This window comes from Suncus etruscus, chromosome 13 (genome assembly GCF_024139225.1).
Source record: "Suncus etruscus isolate mSunEtr1 chromosome 13, mSunEtr1.pri.cur, whole genome shotgun sequence".
Classification (NCBI taxonomy): domain Eukaryota; kingdom Metazoa; phylum Chordata; class Mammalia; order Eulipotyphla; family Soricidae; genus Suncus; species Suncus etruscus.
Genome location: NC_064860.1, coordinates 49962864 through 49983982, shown reverse-complemented (window position 1 = coordinate 49983982; position 21119 = coordinate 49962864).

The window sequence follows — 21119 nt, the reverse complement described above, 5'->3', positions numbered from 1 at the left end:
ATCTTTATAAAGCTTTGATTTTTTTTTCTTTGATTTTCCCAAAGAGAGTTTGGATTAGTTTAACCTCTCTTTTGCTAACCATCAGAAATCACTAAAATACAAATAAACACATTTCAGTTTCACATGGTTTCATATAGTCTGTGCTTGGAGAAAATAAACTGAGTCCTTTACGCTGCTATTAAATGTTTATTGTAATTACTATTGTTTTTTTGAGCTGGAATTTTTTGTGAATGTTGTAATTTTTAGATTCCATGTCAAAAGTATTGTCCAATCATTACCTTTATGCTTAATTAAATTCAGTTGTGTTAAAGTGGTTTTATTTTACATACTATACTAGAGTTAAGAATGAAATCTCTTTTAATTTCTATTTTATGCCAAGGGAAAAATTATGATCATTGTCAAATTTAAAAGGAAATTTACTTGTCAATACACATATGTGATTTTGCAAGACATCCTAAACACATTCCTCAAAAGGGCAAGCAAAGCAAATCAAAAAACTACAAACATGTCCTTTTCAGCAAGAGATATGTAAACTAAAATCCTTTCATGATAACAAAAACCTCACAAATAATAACTGGACATGATCCACGTCCAAGGAATTTGCAGATATAAAGACTTATCTTCTACTCTGGCTCTGAAATGCACAGTGTAAAAATATTTGTGGTCAGAAAAAAGAAAGTTTCAATACATAGAGTTTACTTTAGAGTACCCAAAAGTCTTTCTCCATTTTGTCTTTTTTTATGACTTTCACTGAATGTTGGTAATATGTCAAAATCTTGATTTTTATCCACCATTATCTCCCATGTTTCTTTGAGTCTCTTATGTATTCTGTGTTTTGGCATTTATCTCACTATTAAGACTGCATGCAAGAGATTGACTTGCCCTGATTCATAACACTAAAAGTTATGATATTATAGAGCAGATACGCTACTCTGTTCTTTTCCTAAAACATCATCAAGTTTTAGGAAAAAAGCATATGAGGTAATATAATGCATATGCCAGTAGGATATTAATGCCAAAAAAATGTATCACAAATATTTGAGTCTTACAGGAACACTTTCTAAGTTAACTCCCCAAAGGGTGTAACAAAAACTGCATGTCTATGAAAAGTCATTTATAGGGAGTGTATTTTATTATTTGGGGGTGAATATGTTTTTAGGAGTGTTTTTCTCAAATGCATTACTGTTTTGTCAATATTCTTTTAAATTCATATTATAGGGTTATAGAAACTTAAGTAACACTTTTATGGAGAGTTGAAAATCTTGACTTATATAAAAGACAATTTGATAACCAGTTGGTGCTTAATTGTAAATCAAATCTAAGATATAGAAACCCCAGTCAAAAAAAATCTAATATGCCCATTCTCTGGACTCAGATCCCTGAAGTCCTCTCAGGATGGGGCTGGCTGAGTTCCTGCCCTGTTGGAGGGCCCAGTGCTCCACTCACCAATAAGCCTTTTCACTCATTTAAATGGTGATGTTGCACGATCAATATCAGAGACAAGATGCAGTTCAGCCACTCCATAGCTGATGTGGTAGGTCTGAGAAGCCATACTGCTGAATCATGCTAGTGCCATAGCTGCTAAAGGGAGCACATGACTACATTTGTGGCCATATAATGTGTCCAAAACTTTCAGTATAAACAACACAGTAGGGCTACTAAAAATAAGATGACAAATTTTGTAAAAGCCCAATAAGCTCAATTAATAAAAAAAAATAGCACAGAAGGCTCAATTTACAACTAATAGCTCAACAAATCTTTAGACAATGAATTTAAAAACATCATAGTAACAAGCAATATAAAGTCAATTTTTTGTGCCTGCTAGAGGGCAGATTGGGGGTAGAGAGGGTAAGTTGAGATCCATTAACTTGGTGTTGGAAAATCGAATACCTGAAATGACGGTATTATGAACAACTTTTAAAATCATGATGTTTAAATAAAGTTTCAAAGAAAAATGTCTAAGAGATAGCACAGATGTATGTAACTCTGAGATGTCAGATATTGTTAAACATTGTGTGTCTAGTGAGGACACACAATGATGAGTCATAAATCCAATGGGAAAAGAAACTGGAATGGCACATTCTCCACAGTGTAGGAGGAATTCAATTAAGTAAGGTTAGCCTACTTATAGAGTCTAGGGAAAAAAAATTCACATTGAAAAAATTCCCCAATATTCTACTTGAACTTGAAATTTCTTTTTTCATTCTCATAAAACCTTTAAACTTTTTCTCTTCCTATTTAGTAATACTATATTTATTCTGGTGGCGCTCAGGGGTTACTCTTGGCTTTACGCTCAGAAATTACTCCTGACAAGTTTGGAGGACCATGTGAGCTTTACGCTCAGAAATTACTCCTGACAAGTTTGGAGGACCATGTGGAGGACCATGTGAGAATGGAATCCAGGTATGACCCGGGTTGGCAGCGTGCAAGGCTACCATTATGCCGTCTCTTTGGTTCCCAATATATTTCTTCTCTTAGTAACCATAGTAGACAACAAATTATTTTAATCACCTTCCCTGTTGAACCTATTACTCCATATGCACTGCTGCTTCTTCACAAACTGATTTGCCCCTGGCTTTTTGTTATTCCACATTTTACTGCCTTATTCATCTCTTCTGTTCTTTTATTGGGAGTTTCTCAAGAAGTTCAACCTTAAAGGATAGACTCCCTCTTTCACCTCTATCCTAGTTTCCTAAGTAACATTTGAACTAATTTCTCTTTGAGACAAAATACTGAGTACTAATGCAAGAATTCAGAGACTGCTGCTGCCAAGGGTGCAGTGATAATGTCTTATCTATCACTTGGCTGACTCAGTACCACAAATGGTTTTGTAGTCCTCCCTGAAGTGATCGCTGAGCTGAGTGCAGAGCCAGGAGTAAGCCCTGAGAACTTCAAGGTGTGTCCTAAAGAAATAAACAAAACAAAATACTAAATAAAAATCAGAGACTAACTGACCTATGGTTCAGGAAAAATTAAAAATAGCAGCTGCTTTCATATGATTTCATACAAACCCAATTGTTTCTAGAATTTTCTACCTCATGGATTCCTGTGAATAGGAAGGATTTCCTCTCTGTAGAACAAGTGACATAAATGACAAATAATGTCTTGAAACTATAGAATTACCAGGTTTTAACACTTTATTGGGAGAATTTTCAAATGTAGAAAAATATCGGAAGATAATTATAATAAAATCACATAGAAAATTACACAACTGTTGTTGTATATATATATACATATATATATATGTATATATATACATGTGTGTGTGTGTGTGTGTGTATGGTGGTAAAGGACATTTCCTTAGTTTGATCCTGGACAATGTCTTGAACTCCCAAACTCCACCTGGTATTTTCATCGTGGTTGTGGTGTCTTCTGAGTCAGCATCAGTCAAATCCATGCCATAAGACTGAGCATTGAGAGGAGTAAAACAGTATGAAAAGTATACAATCTAGAGGTTTGAATGATCATTTTACTGTGTTTTCTTTACTCATAATTATTGGTACATCTATTTTGATATATTTTCATGTGTATTTATTCTTATAGAAAACAATATTTTGATAAAATATTTTGATAAAAAATTTGATGCTGTCTCAAAGGTATCATTATATTTTTCATTTTGACAGAGGAGATACCATACTGGTTGCTAATTACTTTGATTTATTGAATTTTCAATATTAACATATTAGCAAGAGAACCAAGCTATTTAACATACAAAACACAATCATGAGTTCAAGCCTGAGAAATCCAGTTCCAGAGCACATGCATTTAGCCATAAACAGAAAGCTTTCAAGGACTGAATCAAGTACTATTAGCAGTAATGGAAAAAATAAAAGCAATCAGATGAATAAAACAGAGATTTTCTATTTTTACCTAGACTATTATTTAAATGTCATCACAATAGAAAGAATAAAAGGAATGATATATTTTGAGCCTAGTGACTGAGAAATTAAGAGCTTATTACAAGTCAAGATCATGATTTTTTCATTAGCAACACATGCATTGTTCACAGAAAAAAATGTAAAAAAAATTCTTGAAGAACTTTGGAACCTGAGAAGTAGTGAAGAAATCTAAAATAGAAGCTTACCAGGATCTATACTGAGCAGATCTAAATAGAAGTTTTTCATTTAACCTAAAATCTATCTCAATACCAAAGTGACCAGTATACTTTCACAATGAGGTAGAAGGAAAATGAATTAAACAGCAAAATCTTTTTCTGGCTCTATTTGCATTATTGTACCTATATACAATTTTCAAGAGTTGTACAGAGTGAATGGGTCTTGGAAATTGGACCAGGGTTGCATTGGCATATTTTTCAAGAGAATATGCTGTGTTGTCACCTACTTTGAATAATTGATTTGTTAAGTTTTATGTGATTTCCTCTAAATTTAATATTCAATTTATCCTTGTTTATCAAGTTTACCAATTACATTATAATTTCTTCATATGGAACCAACAAATAGGTGAATATCTTTTTATTATAATTACAAATATTGGGGTTCTGTGACAGTACAGTGGATAGCAAGCTTTCTTGGAAGTGGACAAAGTGGGTTTGATCTCTAAAACCTCATATTGACTACTAAACCTTCAAGTGTGCTCCCTGAGCACAGCCAATGTGGTTCCAAGAAAAAAGGTACAAATGTATTCTAACAGTCAAACAATAACTTTAAAAAGGGCCATTTATTTTACTTTCTGTTGAATTACATATATATATATAATAAATATATTATATATACATATGTTACCCTATCTATATAATGAATTTCTGCACTAGAGGTTTATCTAGAATTAGGAATGGTTGGCAAGAGACATGATCCCCTTTGCAGAATCTATCTCCAGTATTTTGGAGATCAAACTGAGACCAGCATTATACAAGAGAAAATAGATTATTAAACCACGCCCTAGTAAGTGGGAAAGGCACATACAGTGTTCAATGGAGTACTTGGTGGTGGTGATTGGATTATTCCTTGTGGTGCTCAGGGTCTATTCCAGACTCTGCACCCAGTAATCATTCCTGGTGGTTCTCTTGGCAATATGCATTGCTAGGAATTCAAACTGGAGAAGGTCATCTCAACTGGTTGATATACAATAGGAAATATTACTCAATAAATATTAGTTGCTATAACAATCAAGTAACAGAGCAAAGGTAGGAAAGATAAATAAATAGTTCAACTTTTGAAAGAATCAAAGACAATAGAAGATTGATTGGCCAATAGGTTAGGAATCTAGGTTAGTTAAAATGTTCAACCAAATAAACATAGCAGTACACTAGCATTGTAAACAACATTGAAGTCAAGTAAATATTAGCAATTTGTATTAAGGCTTAGTAAAATAGACTTTTAATTTAAAATTTTAAGTTTAATCACTTCAACATGTTTAATGGAAGTGCTTTGGAAATAATTTGTTACATATCTAAATTTTTCTTCACTAATTATTTCTCAGAGGACCTGGAATAATAGTACTTCACTCCAACTATTGCCTTCCTCAATAATGCTTAACTTTAAACACAATCAACTGTTTAGCCTAGTTAAAATATATTATAAATACAATGTATGCTCATTGTAGAAAATTCATTTATTTTATAAAACTGCACACTTCACAAACTGGAAACTAAAGTAAGATTAAAACCTAAGGTAGAATAATTGTATTATTTAAATCTACAATCGTTTAATTTCTGTATGAAAGGCACATATTTTGTTGTTTAAGTTGTTGTTTTAAGGGTTTGTCATATTAACAAATGTTCTTGGATTTTATGCCAAATTATGAAGCCAATATAGTGGGTCTTAGTCTATTCCAGATGCTGTAACAAAGAATTGTAAACAGGGTGGCTTATAAACAACGTGCATGTATTTCTCACGGTTCCAAAGGCTTTGAAATCCAAGATCATAGATTCCTTGTGAGGAATTAGTTCTTGGTGAGGAACAGGTTCCTCATTTATAAATGCCGTCATTTCACTTTTAGTCTCACATTGGAATTGGACAAGGGACCCATTTTTAATATGGATCAAGGTGCTATTTGTGAGAACTCTGACCTTATAATCTTATCAACTTGAAAAATTCCTTATGCTGAATACTGTCCCATGAGGAACTAAATTTCAACAAGTGAATTTTGAGAAAATCAAAATATAATTTTTTGTCTCAAACACTGTAACCATATTATAGAGATATCATTTAAAATTGTATATGTTTGTGAGTATAACAAAATAATTATGTTTTTCTTTTTAGTATAAGAGAGAAAAATAGATTGTGAGATGTTAATGGAAATAAGACTGATTGCCAGATGGTGGTTCGAATTCTGGCATTGCATATGGTCCTTGAGCCTGCCAGGAGCGATTTTTGAGCATAGAGCCAGGAGTAACCCTGAGCACTGCCAAGTGTGACCCCAAAACCAAATAAATAAATACATATAAAAATAAATAAATAAATAAATAAATAAATAAATAAAGACAGATTGTCCACATGAAGGGTACAATTTTTTTCCAGAGGTAAGAAATGTCCTGCTCATGGGCCATATATGGCCCATTTTAGCATGTTTTCTGACTGTGGTACATGATAGAAGAGACATGTATGTTTCTAATTGACTATCTGTGGCTCAGTTGATGTTGTAAATATAAAATAGTCATTGGCAAACTAAAATTTTCTTTCCTAGCTTATATAAATTTAGAAGAAACTTTATGAATCATCCAATGTAAAATTTTGTTTTAGGTAATAATTGTCTTACCTATAAAGTGAAACTAAACTTATTCCTACATATCATGAATCCTACAATAAACATGTATGTTCTACTGCTGCATTTTTTAAAGAATATTGGCTGAAATATTTTATTACTCTCACTTCCCTGGAAAGTGAGCCAGGAAAAATATAACTGAGTAGATGATTCTTTGAAAAAAGATAGTTGGAAGCTTAACAATACATGTATTTTAAAATGTTTGCTTATTTTTTAAAAACAATTGACACAGCAAGGTCATTTTAAATTCTATTTAATAAAATCCCTATTGGGGAATGAGTATTATTCTGCCTTCATATTTCCTTTCTTTAGTAATAGATCTAAAATTGATTTTTCTTGAAGTGATAATTATTAAAAGAGGAGTGGAATGTACTTTTATAATGGCATTGTTTTAGTTTTGATAATAATATCTGATAAATGATATTCAGTATCCTCATTATTATTCAGAAGATAATGTGTTTCAAATTTATGTTATCACGGGGCACATCAGAAATATCACACAGAAAAGAAAACAAATTTAGAGTATTAATACAAAATACAACTTTAGAAAAATCAACCAATCCATTATTTACTAAAAAGATGCTTAAAATCACTGGGAAATGTAAAAGTTTATTATTCAAAAATGAATAAAATATAAAACATATCACTATTAGTTATCTTAATAAGTATCTTATCAGAGGAAAATATCCTTTGAGTTAATATATGATAGAAACATTGATCACTCTTCATAGTTGAAAACCACCGAAGCAAATTTATGATTATTTTTCTATAAAAAAATACATTCACTAACTTCTCCATAGTAACTGGGAGGTGGTTTTGACACAGAGACGGACATGCACAGAGGGAAGAAACAATGAAGAACAAGTATATGAAAAACATCTAGAAGCCCTGGAGAGATACTTTCTTCCAAAACCTCAGAAGAAAACAATATTCTGGATACATTGACTTTGAATTTAGTCTTTATAATGTAAGGCAACAAATTTCCATTACTCAAAACAACAAATTTGTGGAGGTTTGTTTAAGCTTTAGCAAAGGCAAACAATTTCAAAGATGTGGAAAGGTGGAGAACTTTCCCTTGACTTCTTTTCATTTCCTTTTTTATTTTTTATAATGAAGCTGGGCCAGATAAATAGAAGAGAGGTGAAGACACATATTCCTAGCCCAGACTCTATTCCTGGTACCACATAGACCATAAAGCACTACTGAATACAGTCCTGGAGGACCCAAGAACTTTCAGATAGGACCCTGAAGTCTATCAAGTAACACTGGGATATCCCAGGTAACCCTTTGTACCACAAACCCACAGATAAGTACTATGTTCTTGTCTCCTTGCATAGAATCACAGATCAAGTTGACAACGAATAAGCAAGAGGTCTCCCAGCCTTACCATTCCCTGATCTGGTGCCTCCTAAACACTACTTTGCAATCTTCTCAATCACAGATAAAAGAAAAATGTTATCTAGGTGCTGGAGAAATAGTACAGTGGGGAAGGTGCTTGCCTTAAAGAGTACATAGTTCAGTTCTGGCACCACACATGCTTCTCTGATCCCCACTGGGAATGATCTCTGAGTGCAAGCAGGAAAAACCTTAAACATTAGTGTTTTCTATCCCCTCCCCAATATAAAAATATAAAGAATTCATTTGTTCCAGTACCTCATCTCACCCACAGTGGGCTTCAAATCAGGTCTCATATTCTTGAATAGTTATGTGATTAACTTAAACTTCAAGTTTAGCCAAAAGAAGAAAGCCAATGTGTTTAATTTTTGTCCTTCTAAATTTCTATCCTGTGGCAGTTATTCCCTAAAACTTTATGCTAGTATTCCCTAAAGAAATATGTTAGCTCTTACATCCTTAATCAATTCATATCTCATGACTTATACAAATATCAATTCAAAGTACATTAAAAACCTTGAGATTAGACCTGAATCCATAAAGTTGTTTGAGTAAAAAATAGACAAAATATTCTAAGACTTAGAACTCAAAGAAGTCTCCAATGACAAGGATGATAATATCAAATCTGAATATATGAGATTACATCAAACTAAAAAGTTTCTGTATGGCAAACAAAACATGGGAAAAATTAAAAGGAAACTTACTGAGTAGTAGAAAACTATTGCACTTAACACGTCAGATAAAAACTTGATATCCAGAATATAAAAATTACTCACAGAGGTTAACTTCTTAAAATCTAATAACCACATCAAAAATGGGAAGAGGAAATAAACACTTCTCTTCTAGAAATTATTGCAAGAATACAGCCCACTTCATGAACCTCATCATAAAGAGTGATGAATTTAGTTAGAGAAATAACTACATTGTGAACTATCCTAACAATGAGAATGTATGAGGGATATAGAAAGCCTGTCTAAAGTACAGGCAGGGGCAGGGTGGGGAGGAGGGATATTTGGGACATTGGTGGTGGGAATGTTGTACTGGTGATGGGTGGTGTCCTCTTATATGACTGAAACTCAACCACAATCATGTTTGTAACCAAGGTGTTTAAATAAAAAATATTATTAAAAAAAAAGGTCAGAACTAATATTCAAGCCAAGCCAACAACAATGAAATCATGATCCCCAAACTTTAACAATCAAACCTTAAACTATAGCCTAGCCTGTACTATTGACAGGATGGGAGATGAGGGTGGTGGCATGGAATGGACAGTGGGAACATTGGTGAAGGGAAGTCGACACTTGTGGTGGTATTGGCCTTGATACATTGTGCATCAGAAATCCAACTATGAAAAACTTTGTAAATCACAATCCATTCAATAAAATTCTTTAAAAATATTAAATTATGCTAGCACATTTGAAATAGAATAAGTTTATTGAAAATATTGCATTCATTTTTCTGTTATGCATATATTAATTCCATATTCATTCCGTATATAATTTTACTTCTAAAATAGTTTTGCAACCTATGTTTATAACATGCTTAAAGCAAGTTTAGATTAAAATAATTAGTGAAAGACTTCAATAAATTTTAGAGTTCTTTGAGGACAATTCTTATACTTTTAGGCATATTTGATTTATTATTTGGTCTTCCCAGGTGATTTCTTATCTCAAAGTTTAGTTTTTAATTTTTATTGCAGACTTATTTTATTTTATCATGAGGTGCTACAGGTTTAATCAGAATCCCCTTCGTGTAAGAAATGCATTTGTTAAATTACTCACAGTTCTTGCTAAGTCACAAGTTTTAAATCACATTTTAAGTAGATAATCTAAAGAGTTGAAATGAATGGGGTGAATTAATAGCACAGCGGTAGGGCCTTTGCCTTGCATGTAGCTGCTCCATGAGGGACTTGGTACTATCCCCAGCATCTCATATGTTTCTTCTAGCCAGGAGAGATTTCTGAGTGCATAGCCAGGAGTAGCCCCCTAGCATCACAGGCTGTGCCCCTCCTCCCAGAAAACAAAAACAGATAAAAAATGTGTAATAAAAATACTTTTATTATAAAGTGATTTTTTGAAAAAATATAGCAAATTCTAAAAAAAAATTTATACTTCAATAATTTTACTTGTTTTATTTCTGATTTTTTTCTTTATTTTAAACATCTTGATTACATATGTGATTGTGATTAGGTTTCAGTCATGTAAAGAACACCCCCTTCACCGGCGCAACATTCCCACCACCAATGTCCCAAATCTCCCTCCATCCCACCCCACCCCCACCTGTACTCCAGACAGGCTTTCCAGTTCCCTCATTCATTCACATGATTATGGTAGTTCTCTGTCTGGTTATTTCTATAACTGCACTCACCACTTTTTGTGGTGAGCTTCATGAAGTGAACTGGAAGTTCCAGCCCTCCTCTCATTGTCTCAGGATTGTTGCAAAAATGACTTTTATTTTTCTTAAATCCCATAGATGAGGGAGACTATTCTCCTTCTCTCTCCCTCTGACTTATTTCACTCAGCATGATAGATTCCATGTACATCCATGTATAGGAAAATTTCATGACTTCATCTCTCCTGACGGCTGCATAATATTCCATTGTGTATATGTAGCACATTTTCTTTAGCCATTCGTCTGTTGAAGGGCATCTTGGTTGTTTCCAGAGCCTGGCTATTATGAATAGTGCTGCAATAAATATAGGTGTGAGGAAGGGTTTTTTTGGTTGCATTCTTGTGTTCTTAGGGTATATCCCTAGGAGTGGAATAGCTGGGTCAAATGGGAGCTCAATTTCCAGATTTTGGAGGACTCTCCATATCGCTTTTCATAGAGGTTGGACTAGACTGCATTCCCACCAGCAATGGATAAGAGTTCCTTTCTCTCCACATCCCTGCCAGCACTGATTGTTTTCATTCTTTGTGATGTATGCCAATCTCTGTGGTGTGAGATGGTATCTCATGGTTGTTTTGATTTGTATCTCCCTGATGATTAGTGATGAGGAGCATTTCTTCATGTGCCTTTTGGCCATTTGTATTTCTTTTTTATCAAAGCATCTGTTCATTTCTTCTCCCCATTTTTTGATGGGATTAGTTTTTTTTTCTTGTAAAGTTCTATCAGTGCCCTGTATTTTTTGGATATAAGCCCCTTATCTGATGGGTGTTGGGTGAATAGTTTCTCCCACTCTATCTTATACTAATTCATCATCATTAAAATCAATCTATTAAATTCATTCTAGTTTTGGAGCCAATCTGATTTGAGCAGACTAATTCTTACCTAAATTTCCCTATTGAACATTTACCTATAAAAATATGCCTTATAATAAGTTTAAAATTCACCAGAAAGCTGGTGGAACATGATGCTACATGTTTCATGCTACCTGATGCCATATGCTCCATCTGGTGATGCATGACAAAATGTAGTGATTTCTTTTTGCATTTCACATGTTTTAATCTTGGTAGGGCACCATTTAATTTATTAATGTTGTATAAATAAAGTTCAGATGCAATATTTTAAGTGGTGATTCTATTTTGTTCTACTTTAGTCTATTCATCAAAAGCAGATGTTATATGTACTATAAAATTTTAACTGGAAGGTAGTTGAAAGAGCCATTTATTAATATTTTCTGCCTCCCTATATTCAACAATTAGTAACAATCCTACAACTCTGTTCTCAACTGAATGCAAGTATAAGTGGTGGATGCCACTTTGGAGACAAAGGTTTTGGAAAATATGCTATTTCTTTATAGAGACATGCCCCCTTGTGAATCTGGCTGGTATGTTAGAGGCCCTAAAAGTAGTGGAATAAAAAAATAAATGGTATGTAGGTTCATGAATGGTCACATTAATGAAAATAATTTCCTCAGCTGAAACATTTCATGCAAGACTGACACTTAATTAAAGTGTAAACTTACATTAAATGAAGCTTCTTTATTTTAGTTCTGTTTTACCAGTTAAACCACTTTAACCCTTGGGATGTTTTTCTTTGTAGACTTTTATTAACACAAAACTTGAAAATGAAAATTCAGTATGTTTCAAATGGCAATTTCTGTAACAGTAGGATAAGTGTGTTATACATGTTAACTGCCACGAAGGAAAACATTAATATTAATTTCTAAGAGTTTAATAGGTAGTTGATAAATGAAAGAAGCAAACATTTTTATTGTACTTTTAAAATGTTTACTTTGTCTGACCCCTGAACAAACATATGGCACTTAGCAATATGTAGCATTTGTATTTACACATAACTAAAATGTTTTTTCTTGTGATTTCCTGACAACATTCACAGCTGTTTCAGTACTGCATAGCAAAGCTCTGAAGCTTGTAGAGCAAGAGTCAATAATAGTTAAGAATTCATCTACAATGGCAACTATTGTATTTCATTACAAATACAATTTATATTCATATTTTGGCTACTATTTCTTTGGGGATTAGTGTTGTTGAATTTTTTTGTACCCACAGCTAGTCTCAGAACTCTAACTATAAATTTCTTTGAGTTATTCATTATTAATTCCTAGTCAACATGTTGTAATTAACTCATAATAATTCCTCCAAAAGCCTGCACATGTAACATTTTTAATTAGGATCCAAATGAGCCACTTTCTATTCTGTAAACAAGTCTTCTTCCTTCAACAAATGCCTTTGATGATGGATTTACTTTGACATATTTATTATTCTTCTTCACTGCTTATACATAGAATATATATTTTCTTTAATAGAAATAATAAGAATGTAAGGATCCTAATGATAGAGAATAGAATTAACAAACCACAGTATATCTGATACTAATTATGAACATGATCAATACTATCTGCTATATTTTTATTTGATATGTTCTGAAAACTGTTCATTTTATAATAGATCATTTTAGTTCTATTTACCTTTCTGAAATAGTTGTTTTTAAAATAAATAATATCTTTATTTAAGCACCTTGATTACAGACATGATTGTAGTTGGGTTTTTCAGTCATATAAAGAACACCCCTTTTCACCAGGGCAACATTCCATTCACCAATGCCCCAATCTCTCTCCTAAGCTCCCCAACCCCGCCTGTGTTCGAGATAGGCATTCTACTTTTCTCACTCATTGACATTGTCATGATAGTTGTCAGTGTAGTTATTTCTCTAACTGCATTCACCACTCTTTCTGGTGAGCTACATATCATGAGCCAGTCCTTCCAGCCTTCATCTCTATGGTCTCTGGTTATTATTATAATAATGTCTTTTATTTCTTAAAACCCAGAAATGAGTGAGACAATTCTATGTCTCTCTCTCCCTCTGATTTATTTCACTCAGTGTAATAGATTCCATGTACATCCATATATAGGAAAATTTCATGTCTTCATTTCTCCTGATGGCTGCATAATATTTTGTATATGTACCATAGTTTCTTTAGCCATACATCTGTTGAAGGGCATCGTGGTAATTTCCAGAGTCTGGCTATTTTAAATAGCATTGCAATGAATACAGGTATGAGAAAGGAATTTTTGAATTGTATTTTTGTGTCCCTAGGGTATAGCCCTAGAAGTGGTATAGCTGAATTATATGGGAGCTCAATTTGTAAATAGTTAAAAGTATTTAATGAAATAGTTGTAAAAATTTTAATAGAGAATGTGAATTATTGGAAAAATGTATTCTACAGTAGATGAAATAGCATCTATATTAAGATTATATGTACAATAACAGACTAACTATAGCATATTAAGATGAAATATGCTACTTATTTCTTTGTGTATATGGTAAGGCACAATAAAATGTGTTTATTTTGTCTGTGTTTGTTTAACCTTGGTCCTGTGTATTATCAATTTAAACAGAAAGTTGTTATCATTAAAAGACCAAATAGGGACCAGAGAGATAGCACAGCAGTAGAGCCTTGCAAGCATCCAATCCATTATGGATAGTGGTTCGAATCAAGGCATTCCATATAGTCCTCCATGCCTGCCAGGAGTGATTTTTAATATAAATATTTATTTAAACACCATGATTACAAGCATGTTTGTAGTTGGGTTTCAGTTATAAATGGAACACCGCCATCACCAGTGCAACATTCCTACCACCAATGCCTCTCTCCTCCCTAACTCTGCCTGTATTCGCGACAGGATTTCTAGTTCTCTCATTCTTTAACATTGTCATGTTAGTTGTTAGTGTAGTTATTTCTCTAACAGAGTTCACTACTCTTTGTGGTGAGCTTCAAATTGTGAGCTGGTCTTTCCTGCCCTTCCAGCCCTTAACTCTATTGTGTCTGAGTTTTATTACAGTAATGTCTTTAATTTTTCTTAAACGCCATAGATGAGTGAGACTATTTTGTTTCTATCTCTCTCCATCTGACTTATTTATCTTAACATAATACATTCCATGTACATTCACGTATAGAAAAATTTCATGACTTCATCTCTCCTGATGGCTGCACTCTGAGCGCCGCCAGATGTGACCGAGAGAGAGAGACAGAGACAGAGACAGAGACAGAGAGAGACAGAGACAGAGACAGAGAGACAGAGAGAGACAGAGACAGAGACAGACAGAGACAGAGACAGACAGAGAGAGACAGAGAGAGAGCAAAGATTATTAGAATTAGATAAATATACTGTTAATATTAAAAAATTCAACATCCACGAATAAGGGCTATGAGTGGTCTTCCTTTGTCATACTGATACTCTAGATTAAAAATAAGTTCAGGATGTACTAGAGTTATTAAGAATAATTTGGACTAGTTTAGTTTTTTAATGGAAAACTTAAAAGGCTTGAAATTATGTTTACAAAAATCCTAGAATCTATTTAGATTGAAGATGTAAGGTTTTTTCTCAAGGTTATATGCACCTATTAATTAGTATTAAAGAAAATAGATATATTGGATTCTAAAATTCTGGGCCCTGAACTTTATAAGTAGTTGAAAATATACTAAAATAGTGGAAAATGTTATATAATTATTTTATTTTCTTTATTAGTTTAGTAATACTGGGATCACATATTCAGGATTTACTCTTGACTCTTTATGTAAGGATCATCCCTGGAAGTACTAGAGGAACATATACTAGGATCATTCACAAGCAAGGAAAATGTTTCAATCCCTGTACTATTCTCTCTAGCCCCTAGAACAATCTTAAAGAATTTTAGTTTTCTGAAAATTTGGGAATCAAGAGGACTTACACTTAACTTTCTTCTCCTTAAGGTGTGATTTAAAAAAATAAAACATTCAAGTTAATTTTATTTCCACTAAGTTTTGTTAAGCCATAACTCATGATCTCATAATTCAAGCAGAGAAAAATGAACTATTTCTCAGATAGTAGTAAGTACACCAAGTCATTCTACAAATCTGATAGGATATGAGAATTCCAAATACCCCATATGGTTTCCTGAATCCCATAAACAGTGATCCCAAGCAAAGAACTAAGAGTAAGTTTTAAGCATTGCTGGGTGTAGCCTCCCCAAATAAAAATAAATACCAAAAAAATTTATTTGAGTCATTTCATGATTGAATTTTAGATATATGGGAGACATAATTTTTAGTAGTTAAAAATAGTGTACTCAGAGTAATATATGAACTACATATAATATTTGGGGTAAAGTGTAAGTAGATTATTTCTGCACAAAATAAGAATATAAACATAATCGGCAACTGAAAAGAATGAAGTGTAAATCCTCACATTTAAAGCATGAATTGGACCTGCAGTGTGTTTTGAAAGGAGATGGGGATGAAAACTGTGAAAAACCAATGACAAGAAATGGACTTGAAAACTGGAGAAGGAATTAGTGTCCTTCTCAACTATGATGAGCAAATATGAAAAAGAGCTTAGCTTTAGGAAGAAAACTCCAAGATCGTGTTGTCTTTGATGAACATTGTATGGATCAAGCAAGATTTTTCTCTTAAAGCACAAAGATACATTTTCATGCAGATCATAAAAACCAACAAGAAGAAAGTCACTAAAGAAGTCTAGGGCTTCTTTGTAACTCGAGTGGATTTCTCTCCCCCACCACCACTTATATTCATAGTTGTTGCTGTTTCTAGGGGTTGCATGCTAATTTAGTGCACCAAAGATCCACACTTCCTGGGATGCACCAATAGACATATTGTAATTAATCTGTAGCATGTGTGGAGATGCTGGGGATCAAAGTCATAGAACTGCACCTGCTCTATCATTGAACCACCCCTTCCTCTCAGGCTGCCTGCCACTTTTTTTCTAACCCTAAATATATCACATGGTAGCTGATTAGATTCCTAATGAGTTCTTGCAAATCAAGAAATTAGCAAAATTCTGAAATTCTATTTTTAGATAGTCTAAACATCATATTTAAATTTTGGTAATTGTACTCCAAAAAAGTACTTCCAGAGTATGTGAACAAATTTAGGAATAAAAATTAGATGGTAAAGAATCAGCCAAAATTTGCATCTAGGTCATCTGTTCTCTTAATTTTTTTCTGTAAAAGCATTTAGCACTGTAATAGATAAAACTACCGAATTTATGTGTAATCTTCCAGTTATCAAGTTCTTTTAGAATACCACTTGTTTTCCTTGATCTTACAATCCAGTTATGTAAAAAAAAATGATGGGGGTGTGTAAAAATTACTGGGTACTATTATACACAATAGATATTTTAGCATAGTGACAAAAATGTACTTGCACAGAAATCCTATGATTTAGGTCAAGTATTCTCTTGGGATAGCTCCAATCTGTTGAATTTGGAGTTTTTTTTAATGTTCGAGCTGTTTTTCATATGTTTGTTTCTGTTGTTTAGAGGTTTTCCCATTATTTAAAAACCCAATGGGACTGTTATGGAACTGCGAAATGCAATCCATATGTATTGGAACACTTTACAATTAAATCATCAAATTACTCTTCAAAAATCTCAACCATTAAAATCAGAGGTCATTTTATAACTGTTTAAGATATAAATGTGTTCATAATATAGCCATACAATTAAATAATAAAAAATGTAACTTACTCTGAGATTAAGTATTCTATTTTCAAATATATTTTTTCACTTTAGAATTAAATGGCATGTCTGTCAAATGCCTGGTACTATATTAGCAGTCGTGTGCTAACTTAAAAGTATCAACTTTTTTATTAACTAGGCAGGAACCACTGTTCCTTATAGGCAGGGAATCATATCAGGGCTTTACTCAAGCAAGATAGGTGATCTATTATTAAGTCACATGACCTCCTAGGGACTATATTGTGTTTAATGCTTACATGACTTATCATTAACACATTCAAACATGTAAAGAGTCTTACAACAAAATCTAATCAGTGGAAAAACATAGTGAAATGCATGGCATTTTTACTACAGTATATCTTGAAAGCCAGAAAAGGGATTAGACAATACCCAATGCAAACAAGCCTTAGGTCATAAACACTATAACAAGATATTAGAAGCTGATGTGGGTAAAAGGTAGGTCTTGGGCTACTGGTGGAGTGTCCTACAACATTGGCTGAGGGTTTTCTGTAGTGGCCCTGCAATGATAAATTCAAAACCACAGGACCAGAGTGGTAATATTGCAAGCAGTATTGCAGTCTTACATGAGGCTGATCTGTGCATGATACCCAGCATTCAATATGATCCTCTGAGCACCTCCAAGAGCAATCCCTGAGCAGGGAGCCAGAATTACCCTCAAAAGTATGGTATTTTATTTATATCTCATTGACTATTTTTGAATGATGCCATAATTTTATTTAGTATATATGGAGAAATTACCAGAACATGTACTCTTTGCACTCACGTTAGCTTACAATGAACAGCATTTGAATAAGTTATTGTAATATTTATTCAAAATTACACTGCATTGGACCATATTCTTAGGTAATAGCAGGTATTATCTAAAATTGCCCAATAAATGGTAAGCAACTAAAGAAAAATATAACATATGATTAGGTGACAATTTTAATTATTTAAGGTTACTTATTGAGGAGACCTTGTCTTGAGTGACAATATCGCTGAAGAGCTTTCAGCACCCATATCCTAACTCTTAAAATATCTATACAGAGACTTTAACTGTGTTAAATCATGTTACTATCCAGATGGTCTCGAGATCATGTTTTATCTTGGAGACTTGTCCTTGGGGAACTTCTGAAAGCAATGAAAGAAAGCTGAGTGCACATTCCTAGAGCAGAGCTTGTGAGGGGCCTTCGATTGCCAAGGTCCAGTTCTGGGGTCAGCAGATGGTCCTATTATCTTGAATGTGGTCTGCAACACACTCTCACAAAAACATCTTAGAAAAGAGTTGTTTGCTTATCTCAGTAAGACTCTATTCTCATGTTTATGACTTGACTTTGGAATTTTTAAAAGGCTTTTTAGAGGGGAAAAATTCACCCACTCATGCTATTGGAGATATCTCTTGTTTTGTAGTTTGTTGTAATGAACTAATCTAAGTGCCTAATCTAAGTCATCCTTTCTTCTTTTCAGGCAATATCAGTTAGTCTTCATTAACTGATAGAATTGTAATATGGATTGGGTAGTTCTAGGAAGTCTCTTACAACTGTGGGTTTCTAAACTTTTATGTTCCATCTTAGAGGAGTTCACCTTTATTTGATGGATTGACAAAAATTTTACATCTCCATTGAAATAATTGTCAAATTTAGAATTGTTTGACATTTTTTCAATCTATTTTGAATATGAATGCCATGATATGTTGTAAATAAAAAGTGCAGCAACATTTTAGTTTTGCTAAGCATGTGTATTCTAAGAACCAGAAAGTTAGTGCGAGAGAGAGTGCTCTTGTTCTGAATGCAGCTAACTGGGTTGGCTCCCTATCACCAGATATTGCACTTTGAACACTTTGAGAAACAACTTTGAGCACAAATCCAAGAGTAATTCCTGAGCACAGAAATAGGAGTAAGCCCTGAGAACCACCAGATGTGCCTATTTCTTTTTTTTTTTTTTTTTTTTTTTTGGTTTTTGGGCCACACCCTGTGACGCTCAGGGTTACTCCTGGCTATGTGCTCAGAAGTTGCTCCTGGCTTCTTGGGGGACCATATGGGACGCCGGGGGATCGAACCGCGGTCCATCCTAGGCTAGCGCAGGCAAGGCAGGCACCTTACCTCCAGCGCCACCGCCCGGCCCCAAATGTGCCTATTTCTCCCCCTCAAAATAACAGTGCTCTGACACTACTTTAGCAGAACAGTTACTTTGCCTGGTCATTTAAGAAAAAAATCAATTATAGGCTTTACTAAAGAAGTATTCTTAAACAAGTTATTTATTTATACAAAAACATAATATTTATTATTATGAACATACCTTATTTTAAAATAGTATTTTCATTCCCAACAAGTCTACATTTTTGTATATTTACTATATTACAAAAAAAATAGAAGAGTGTCACATACAATTTCTAAATAACTACACTTATGGGTTTTTTTTGTGGCAAGTAAGAACTGGCAGTAACAACCACTGCATGAATGTGTAATCACATATGTACTGCTACTGTTGTACAGAGAGAGCATGATCTATTTGTAAAACAGAGAAGGCAGCCATATGTTTTAGATTCTGGAAATGTGTATTATGAAATCATTTGCAGTCCAACCCTGACCTTCTATGGAAAAAGAAGCATACAAATGGACTAGACTCATGGGTTCTATAATTTAAAAAGCTCTATTGTGGAAAATAAGATGATAAGCTAATAAAGCAGAAATATTCCTTACAGTTCTATATTTTTGCCTTGGAAAAGGAGCAAAGACCTAGAGTCAGACAGATGGAATTTCAGGGTTTTCACAAAGTATTTCAATCTTTCTGAATTGAAATATTTCTTCTACTAAGGAAAAACCAAAGAACTTAGCTTTTACAATGTTTATATGAAATGTTGAGAAATAATAATCACAAACTAATCATGCATATTTTTATTTCCCTTTCAATCAAACTGTCATAAACAAAAGTCACTTTAATTCATGATGCTTCCTTTTTTTAAAAGGCTAATTAAAATAAATGTCTGATAAAAATTATATAATATTCTATGAAACATTGTATTCCTTTGATTATTACATAAAAGTCTCTTTATTGGAAGATTCATTTAATTATACCTTAGAGTTTTAACCAAATTAAAATTCAGTTTATAAGAAAAGAAAAAATACTAAGCCTTTAGTAAGATGAAAAATAAGATTTGGTGGTCAGAGCGATAGTCCAGCAACTTTACTTGCTTGTGGATGACCTAAGTTCTATCCTTAGCATCTCATATGGTTCTCTGATTACTTCCATAAATAACTTCTGAATTCATATTCAGAAGTAACCCCTGAACATTTCTGAGTGTGGCCCCAAATTGAAAATAAATAAACAAACAAACTTAAAAACCATCTAGCAGTCACAATGTTTCTTGGTATTTGACTGGATGACTTGATAATTTTTGTTCAAATACAACCTACAAATTAATAAAATAAAATGCACTAAATAGTTTGATAGTGGGAATTAACTTTAAAATGTGGTCATTTTAGACATGTATATAGCAGACCTAAATTCATCCCTGACATCCCATGATGTCCATCAATATCACCAGGAGTGTTCCCTGAACCTGGAGTATGCATAGCTTGGGGATGGCCCAAAAACGAAGAAAGAAGAAAACAATGTGGTCAAGTTACACAAAGAATATAATTACTATTTTTATTGAAGTGGCAATGGTTTATAGATATGTAAATGTTTATGTCTTAATATGTATATATGTATAATGTTTTCTCAAAACACCACCAAGAAAGTTCCTATATCCTTCCAACATTGTCCATAAGAATCTTTTCTTCTACCCTGCTTACCCAGCTCTGTTTTGTGATTATTGTCTAAATGTCTATTTTTATTGGACATTGGTATTTTCTCTTACATTATTTTTCTGTACACTACATATGAGTGAGTATGTCACCTGGTATTTGTGTTTCTTCTGTGGATGACTTATTTTTCTTAACATGAGCCCCTAATTCAACCCATTTTGTAGCAAAATATGATTCCACTATTTTTAATAATTGAGTTTTCCACTCAATTCATTCATATTTCTTGCTTAATTAAAAGTAGGTTAAAACTTGTAAATAAAAAGATGCTGTCTCT